This window comes from Belonocnema kinseyi, chromosome 9 (genome assembly GCF_010883055.1).
Source record: "Belonocnema kinseyi isolate 2016_QV_RU_SX_M_011 chromosome 9, B_treatae_v1, whole genome shotgun sequence".
Taxonomy (NCBI): domain Eukaryota; kingdom Metazoa; phylum Arthropoda; class Insecta; order Hymenoptera; family Cynipidae; genus Belonocnema; species Belonocnema kinseyi.
Window position 1 is genome coordinate 68,532,298 of NC_046665.1, and position 8,305 is coordinate 68,540,602.

An 8,305-nucleotide genomic window follows, 5' to 3' on the forward strand; every position below is an offset into this window, starting at 1 on the left:
TTAAATTTTGAACGCATTTAATTTATTTATTATTATTAATTTTTTATAAATAAACTTCCAAGTTTACAATTTTAAATGTGAAGACTTGAATCCCATCGAGTTCAAATTATTCTTATGGAATGGTTGAAAATCTTTGAAAATTAAATTTCGAAAGCTTTGAATTTTTATTGATTTCACCTTCAAAACTCTAATCTACAAACATTTCAATATTTAACGTTTTGAAACTCTTCTTTTTTTTTAATTTCAATCTGAAGCTTTACGAAATTTCAAAAGATTTAAAAAGATTTGTAAGGATTTTAAATATTTAAGGATGTTTTAAAAGATGTCTAAGAATTTTCAATTTATTTTTACTATTTGCAGGAATTTCAAAGAATTAAAAAATGTTTAGAAGGCTCATTTTTAAAAATTCCAAAGTTATTTAGAAATCCTAAAAAAAGTCCGAGGCATTTCAAAAGATTTTGAAGAATTTGAAAAATTTGAGAGAATTTTAAAGATTCCAAGGAGTTTTCATAGATTACAGTAATTTAATATGATATTTTGAAGGATTTGAAATATTTCAGGGAATTTTCAAAATTTCAAGGAATTTTCAAAAGCTGAAAAAAATGTCAAGAAATTTCAAAAGATTTTTAATATTTGTGAATGTTTTAAAAGATGTGTTGAAAAGAATTTGAAGGTTTCAAAATACTTGAGAGTATTTAAAAACATTCCAAAGAATTTTTAATTGATCACAGTAATTTGATATGAGATTTTAAAGGATTTGAAATATTTCAGCGTATTTTTAAAATTTCAAGGAATTTTCAAGAGCTTTAAAAAAATTCAAAAGATTTCAACAGATTTTTAAGGATTTTGAATATTTGAGGATGTTTAAAAAGCTTTCACTAAATTTTTAATTCATTTTTAAAAATTAAAGGAATTTCAAAGAATTTCAATAATTATATCAAGGTTGTTTAAAAAACTCCAAAGTACCTTAAAAATCTTTAAAAGATGTCAAAATTTTTCAAAAGATTTGGAAGGTATCGAAATATTTGAGAGTATTTTAAAAGGTTTTACGGAATTTTCAATTTATTACAGTAATTTAATATGAGCAAGGAATTTTCAAGAGCTTTGCAAAATTTCAAGAGATTTTAAAGGATTTAAAATATTGTAGGATATTTTAAAACATTTCAAGGAATTTTCAATTAATTTCAATCATTTAAAGCACTTTTAAAGAATTCCAACTATTTTTTTTGAAATTTTTGGGGTTGAAAGTGGAACTGCTTTGTTAACATTTTTTTTTTGGTTGACAATTGATCAAATTAGTTGAAAAATTTCTTTTCTGAAAATTTAACTATTTTGCACAATTTTCTTTGTTTGTTTTGGTTTAAAAATTAATTTCTCTTAACTGCAAGAAAATACATCTTCTTATTCAAATTTTTTTTCAGAAAACTAATTGTTTTAGTTAAAAGTTTAACAATTTCTATTAAAAGTTAGTCAACTATTAATTAAAATGAATGTTATATTTTATAATTATAATATTAACATTAATAATATATATAGTAGTAATAATATTCATACTATATACAACTGAAAAATATAACCTCAAAATCGACTCATGCATGAAATGAAGAATCACGCGAAACTTTAAATTCGCCAATTTCTTCTATTTCTTTCAAATGGGGATCGAGATATAAATAGAAGACCATCGAAGTCTTCCGAAGCTTTCAGATCGACAATCATCGTACAGCAGAAAACCGAAGTCGAATCGTGTATTTTCGGCTTGCACACGAGCTCACAGTGGTAATCATGCACCTTTTGTTTTGCGGCTCCCAAACGGTAGGTATGGTGGGGGTAAATTTCAGGCTCGATCTGGCCGCTCTGGCATGCACTGCATGCGGTTACGCAGAAGTACACCAATCTCTCGATTCAAGTCCAGTATTGGGGGTTGCCTTCAAATAACAGTGAGGGCCACCTGACTCGTTTCCTATTGGAACATATATACACACACAAGGTGTCTTTGAGTTATAAGATATTTAAGCTGGACTATTCAGGTGCACGGGATAAACCAGCAGTTCTAGGAAGGCTGAGAACGGGGTGACTGAAAGCGAGGGTTTGGTGTACGTGCTTCCCCACTTGAAGTGTGACGTGCGGTGTTTTGATCAAGATTGTCATGTGTTTTTGGACACTGCTCTTTTCGAATGATTTAATCAAGTAAGGGACAGAATATCTGGACCGATTATTCGAGAGAAAGCTCTCCTTTTAAACGAGAGGCTCAGCGGTCCGCAAATGTTTTAGGGTTCGTAAGCAGGAAACACATTTATTTTAAAGCGTAAGAGCGAACTTTCTTCCTCGTTTTTTTAAACAATTAGTTTACCCTTGTTTCCATATCAGAAAAATAATTGCAAAACATATTTAAATGGAGTAAAATCCACCGGAAATGATTCATACGCCCCGGACTGTTTACGTTCGAAGTCAACATAAATCCGGGGAGTTCCGCTTACCGTCAGCCCCAAAACCGAGCCTAAATCCATGTTTCACTGTAATACTAAATATAGATTTAAAACCACTTCTACATCGAACAGAACGATAATCTTCTACAGAAACATTAGTTATGATAAAACAATTAGTTTGAGGCAAAAAAGGCATTTCCGAAAGGCGCTAACTCCCTCATGTCCTGGAATCCTTACTGAATATTAGGGTGAAAATAAATAACCTAAATATTTTGTTTTAACTTGGCCTACCCAAATTGAACACTGTTTTTCTTTTTTTAAATTCAAAATTATAACATATTCCTTAAACAATTTTTAATAACGAAGTGTGTACACTGTCGGTGCATACACATGTATACAAAGTGTATTAATATGTCGGTACCGGTAAAAAAAATTACCGGCATTGACAATTTTTTTTACCGATTTTTTTGGAAAGCATATTTCTAGCAAGATAGCGGCAGAGCGCACATACGAGGTGTGTTCAAAAAATAAGGTGACTTTATGGTTTTCTAAAAAAATATTCATTTATTTCTCAATATTTATGTTGTCGCCTTCAAAGTAATCCTCCTCAGATATAATACACTTATGCCAACGCTTTTTCCAATCATCGAATCACTTCTGATAATCATTTTGTGGTATACCCTTGAGTTCTTTCAGCGATGCAGTTTTGATCTCCTCAATCGTTGAAAATCGATGTCCTTTCACGGGTCTCTTCAGTTTTGGGAAAAGAAAAAAGTCACTGGGGGGAGTTATAACCCTTTTGAGAAAATCAGGATCATTATTGACTTCATGCAGCATCTCCTGAGCGATGGTCATGCGATGGATCTTTTGATCAAAATTAAGCAGTTTTGGAACAAATTTCGCTGACACACGTGTCAGGCCCAAAACGTCCGAAAAGATAGCATGGCATGAGCCAACCGATATGCCAACATCTTCAGCAGTTTCTCTGATGGTAAATCGGCGATTTTTCAACACCATTTCTTCCACTGCTTGAAGGTTTTCATCTGTTGTTGACGTGCTCGGACGTCCAGGGCGAGATTCGCCTTCGACATGCTCTCGGCCTTCTTGGAACAGCTTGTACCACTTATACATATTTTTCTTACTCAGGACTCACCGTATGCAACTGTCAACATTTCAAGAGTTTTAGAGCACTGGATTCCATTTTTCACACAAAATTTAATGCAAACTTTTTGCTCCATTTTTTTCGAAAGAAGAAAATCGCCGAAAACACCAAACCCTTCTAAACTTTTACGCATCTGCCAGAAAAACAACACGAGCTATATAGTCAAAACTGTGAAAATATGATCGTGACGAGTGTACCAACACAACAAACAAAAAATTTAAAACTGGAATGTACGTAGCCCGCGAAAATTGAAAAGTCACCTTACTTTTTGAACACACCTCGTATTCAAAGAATTCCTGCAATTCAAGGAATTCCTACAATTCAATGAATTCATGGAATTTAAGGAATACATGTAATTCAAGGAATTCGTCCCATTCAATGAATTCAAGGAATTCATGCAATTCAATGAATTCGTGGAATTCATGCAATTCAATGAATTCATGCAATTCAATGAATTCATGCAATTCAATGAATCCATGCAATTCAATGAATTCATGGCATTTAGGGAATTCATGCAATTTAATGAACTTAGTGGCTAGTCTGCCGGCGCCGGCAACATTGTTAGTTGCCATCGCCGGCAAGGTTGCATGTTGCCGGCTTTTTTCCTTTATCTTTTTTTCTTACATTTTTTTCTAAATCGTATACTGATGTATGTAGATGCGCTGATGACAAACCTGGACATAAAAACATTGCAAATAAAATTTTCAGTGTTAAAACTTTCAAAAATTACGTTTTTTATATATGAAGTTTATATACAGTATCTGTACCGGCAAGAAGCATACGATGGGGACTTTTATGCATTTTAGAGTAAGTCCATGTAATTGAGGAGTTATTTTGATAGTTTTTGGCTTTTGACGCGTTTAACGAAACTTTCTATGTATAAATCACACTATATCGTCGATTTTAGACTTAAGAATTACTTTTGACGTCTCGTGGGGGCGGAAATGCACCCCTGTGACTGGTCAAAGAAATAATTCAAGGTCACACCTCTACCCCTTTTCCGACGCCACGTGGTTGCGGAAAGGCAACCCTGTGACTGGTCACAGAAGTAATGTAAGGTTGCACCCCTACCCCTTTTTCAACACCTCATTGGGGCAGGTAGGCACCTCTGTGACTGGTCAAAAAAATAATTTACGGTCACACCCCTACCCCTTTTTCAACGCCACGTGGGGCCGGGAAGGTATCCCTGTGACTGGTCTCAGAAATAATGTAAGGTCGCAACCCTACCCTTTTTCGAATGCAACGTGGGGCAGGAAGGCACCCTACTGACTGGTCAAAGAAATAATTTAAGGTTGCACCTCTACCCCTTTTCCAACGCCACGTGGGGGCGGGAAGGCACCTCTGTGACTAGTCACAGAAATAATGTAAGGTCGCATCCCTACTCCTTTTCCAACTTCAACGTAAGGAGGGAAGGCACCCTAGTGACTGGTCAAAGAAATAATTTAAGGTGACACCCCTACCCCTTTTCCAACGCCACGCAGGGGTGGGTAGGCACCCCTATGACTTATCACAGAAATCATGTAAGGTCGCACCCCTACCCCTTTTCCAACGCCACGTGAGGGCGGAAAGGCACCCTAGTGATTAGTCAAAGAAATAATGTAAGGTCGCACCCCTACTTCTTTTCCAACACCACATGGGGGTGGGAAGGCACACCTGTTACTGGTCACAGAAATAATGTAAGGTCGCACCCCACCCCTTTTCCAACGCCGCGTAGGGTGGGAAGGCACCCCTGTGACTGGTCAAAGAAATAATTTAAGGTTGCACCTCTACCCCTTTTCCAACGCCACGTGGGGGCGGGAAGGCACCTCTGTGACTGGTCACAGAAATAATGTACGGTCGCATCCCTACTCCTTTTCCAACTCCAACGTAAGGAGGGAAGGCACCCCTGTGACTGGTCACAGAAATAATGTAAGGCCGCACCCATACCACTTTTCCAGCGCCACGTGGGGCGGGAAGGCACCCTAATCACTGGTCAAAGAAATAAATAAAGGTCGCACCCCTAACCCTTTTCCAATGCCACGTAAGGGCGGAAAGGCACCCTTATGACTGGTCAAAGAAATAAATTAAGGTCGCACCCCTACCTTTTTTCCAACGCCACGTGGGGGCGGGAAGGCACCCTAGTCACTGGTCAAAGAAATAAATAAAGGTCGCACCCCTAACCCTTTTCCAATGCCACGTAAGGGCGGAAAGGCATCCTTATGACTGGTCAAAGAAATAATTTAAGGTCGCACCCCTACCTTTTTTCCAACGCCACGTGGGGGCGGGAAGGCTCCCCTGTGACTAGTCACAAAAATAATTTAAGGTCGCACCCCTACCCCTTTTCCAACGACACGTAAGGGCGCAAAACCACCCCAATGACTGTTTAATGGAATAATTTAAAGTCGCATGTATACTCCAACCTTAAAGAATTCATGGAATTCTAACTTTTCTAACTTTTCTTCAACATCTCATGGGGAGACGGACTGGAAGGTACCCCTGTGACATTTCACAGAAATAATTTTGGTCAAACCTCTACCCCTTTCCAACGAATCGTGGGGGGCGGGAAGGCATCTCTGTGCCTAATCACAGAAATAATTTTGATCGAAATACTCACCGTTTTCCAACAACGTGTTGTCGGACTAGAAGGCACCTCTGTGACTGGTCACAGAAATAACATTTTTCCAAGGTCTTTTGGTCTGGAAAACAACCTAGGAAGATGCCGATATTGAGGCTCAAACAGTAGCAGTAAACACATTTGGAAAAAAATAATTGTTTAATATCTTCTTCCCGCAGTTTAGGCACTATTCTTAAAATATGCTTTTCTACCGGTGCCGACAATTTTTTTTACCGGTGCCGGCTTTATATACACAACCTTTTAATAGTATAACCTCAATAGTATTTTTTGTTGAAAAAAAATTGAGTGAAAGTAGCCGTAGCTTTCCGATTATTCCAGATTATTCGTAGTAGCCGATTATATTCCGAATTATATTCCGTAGTAGCCGATTATTCCGTGACCTTCTAATTTTGAAAGAGCTCAAACTTTTTGAATTTTTGTCTAATCGAAAATTTCACTGACATAGTTTCTGAATATATTTGATGTCTAGTGATGAATTTGAATGAAATTTCGTAATCTTTTAGAAAAATATTTTTTACTATTTTTCTAAACATTTTCAAAATTTTGAAAGGTATATAACTTTTCTAATTTTCATCGACATTAAAAACTTTATTTGGATAATTTTCAAATCTTCTACCCATCTATAAGAAACTTTGACAACAATTTCTGAATTTGAAAAAAATTTTTTTTCAAATTTTGAAAATGCTCTAAATTTTTCAATTTTGGTTGGAAAGATATGATTAACAAACTTAACCTCCATTTTTGCAACCTTAAGAAGCGTCTCAAAGGCTGACTTTATGGCACAAAATCCTTCAAACGTTAGCGTGGCTACAACATTCAGGTAACCATATATTCAGACTTACAGACAGACATACAGACAGACACCGATGAAATTATATGATTTTCGGATTCTGTGAATATTGCGGCGTAAAGATCCGTTAAAAACCAGAGATCGAAAATTTGGACGATTACATTATACTCTCATGGATGAGAATTTAAAAAATAACAATTTCAGAAGGTGGTACTTTCGAAAATAATAATGTTGTACAGCTTAGATTTTCTATAAATCGAAAACTTTAGTATTTTAAAAATCTCAACTCGTAGAATTGTCTGTTGTGACAAACAAATATTCCATAATTCACCTTAAAAAAAGGAATATTACGTGGCATAAACGTCAACTCTTTTATTCTCAAGCTTTAAGAAAATTTAAAAAATAAGCTTATCGAAAGAAGAATTAAGATACGAGGTGACGCTTTATCTGAGGGGTATACTGCCGTCCAAGATAAGAAGATAAGTAAGTAACTTTGTGATTTAGGTTTACTCTCTTATACCTGAAATCGAAAAGTCGACCTAAACAACAATGCTATTTCATGTATCTTTTTACTTTGAACGGCAGTATAAGATTAGGGGGTAAATCTATTGAATGTCTTAAAATCAGATACATTTTAGTTCAATAAGAATCGCAATTTTTTACCTATATCTTTAAGTGCTGACCCCTGATAAATAATCTGCTTCAAAATAAATGAATACGTTTTTTTTCACACAATTATTTTATATATAATTTAAAATGTCTTGAAAGATGAATTCGATTTTTTTATTTTAAAATACGAAGCGTCTCGATGTACCGAAACTAAGTTTGGCCGGTCGTACCAATTTAAGGGACAAGTAGTCAATCTCCTTTTCCAACTCCCTAATTTTGTTTGGAATTTCTAGAAACAGCCTTTAAAATACGAAAAACACGTGTTCATTTATTTGTTGAAAGTAAACATTTGAAGGGGTGGCCCGAGTTAAAAGAAAATATTTAGGGGTTTCATTGCCATTCTACTGCTAGCCCTACTGTATATATATATATATAATTAAAAATTTGTCATAAGGACAACCGCAGGATTTCGCCGGGAGCGGGTGCTAATCCGAAAAATTGCACCCGCTTCCAGCGAAATCGCGGTAAAATTTCAGCCACAACCACGTCTCACAACCGTGAGATAGGTGGTTACAGTTTATAAAGGAAACAATACGACGATACAGCAAAAGCCTCGTGCACCCTAAGAACACGGAGCGACCCAAGGACAACCGCCTTCTGCATTTTTCCCGCAAGTGTTCTAGCATATTGTTGACACGCAGGGA

At 36.0% G+C, this 8,305-nt stretch overlaps 1 protein-coding gene across 1 annotated transcript in view; it reads right to left on the reverse strand.

Annotated features, from left to right (window-relative positions):
* LOC117179587 (4-coumarate--CoA ligase 1-like) overlaps positions 1-8,305 on the reverse strand; it is a 39,408-nt gene that overhangs the window by 6,644 nt on the left and 24,459 nt on the right. The gene's annotated exons all lie outside the window — the stretch shown is intronic.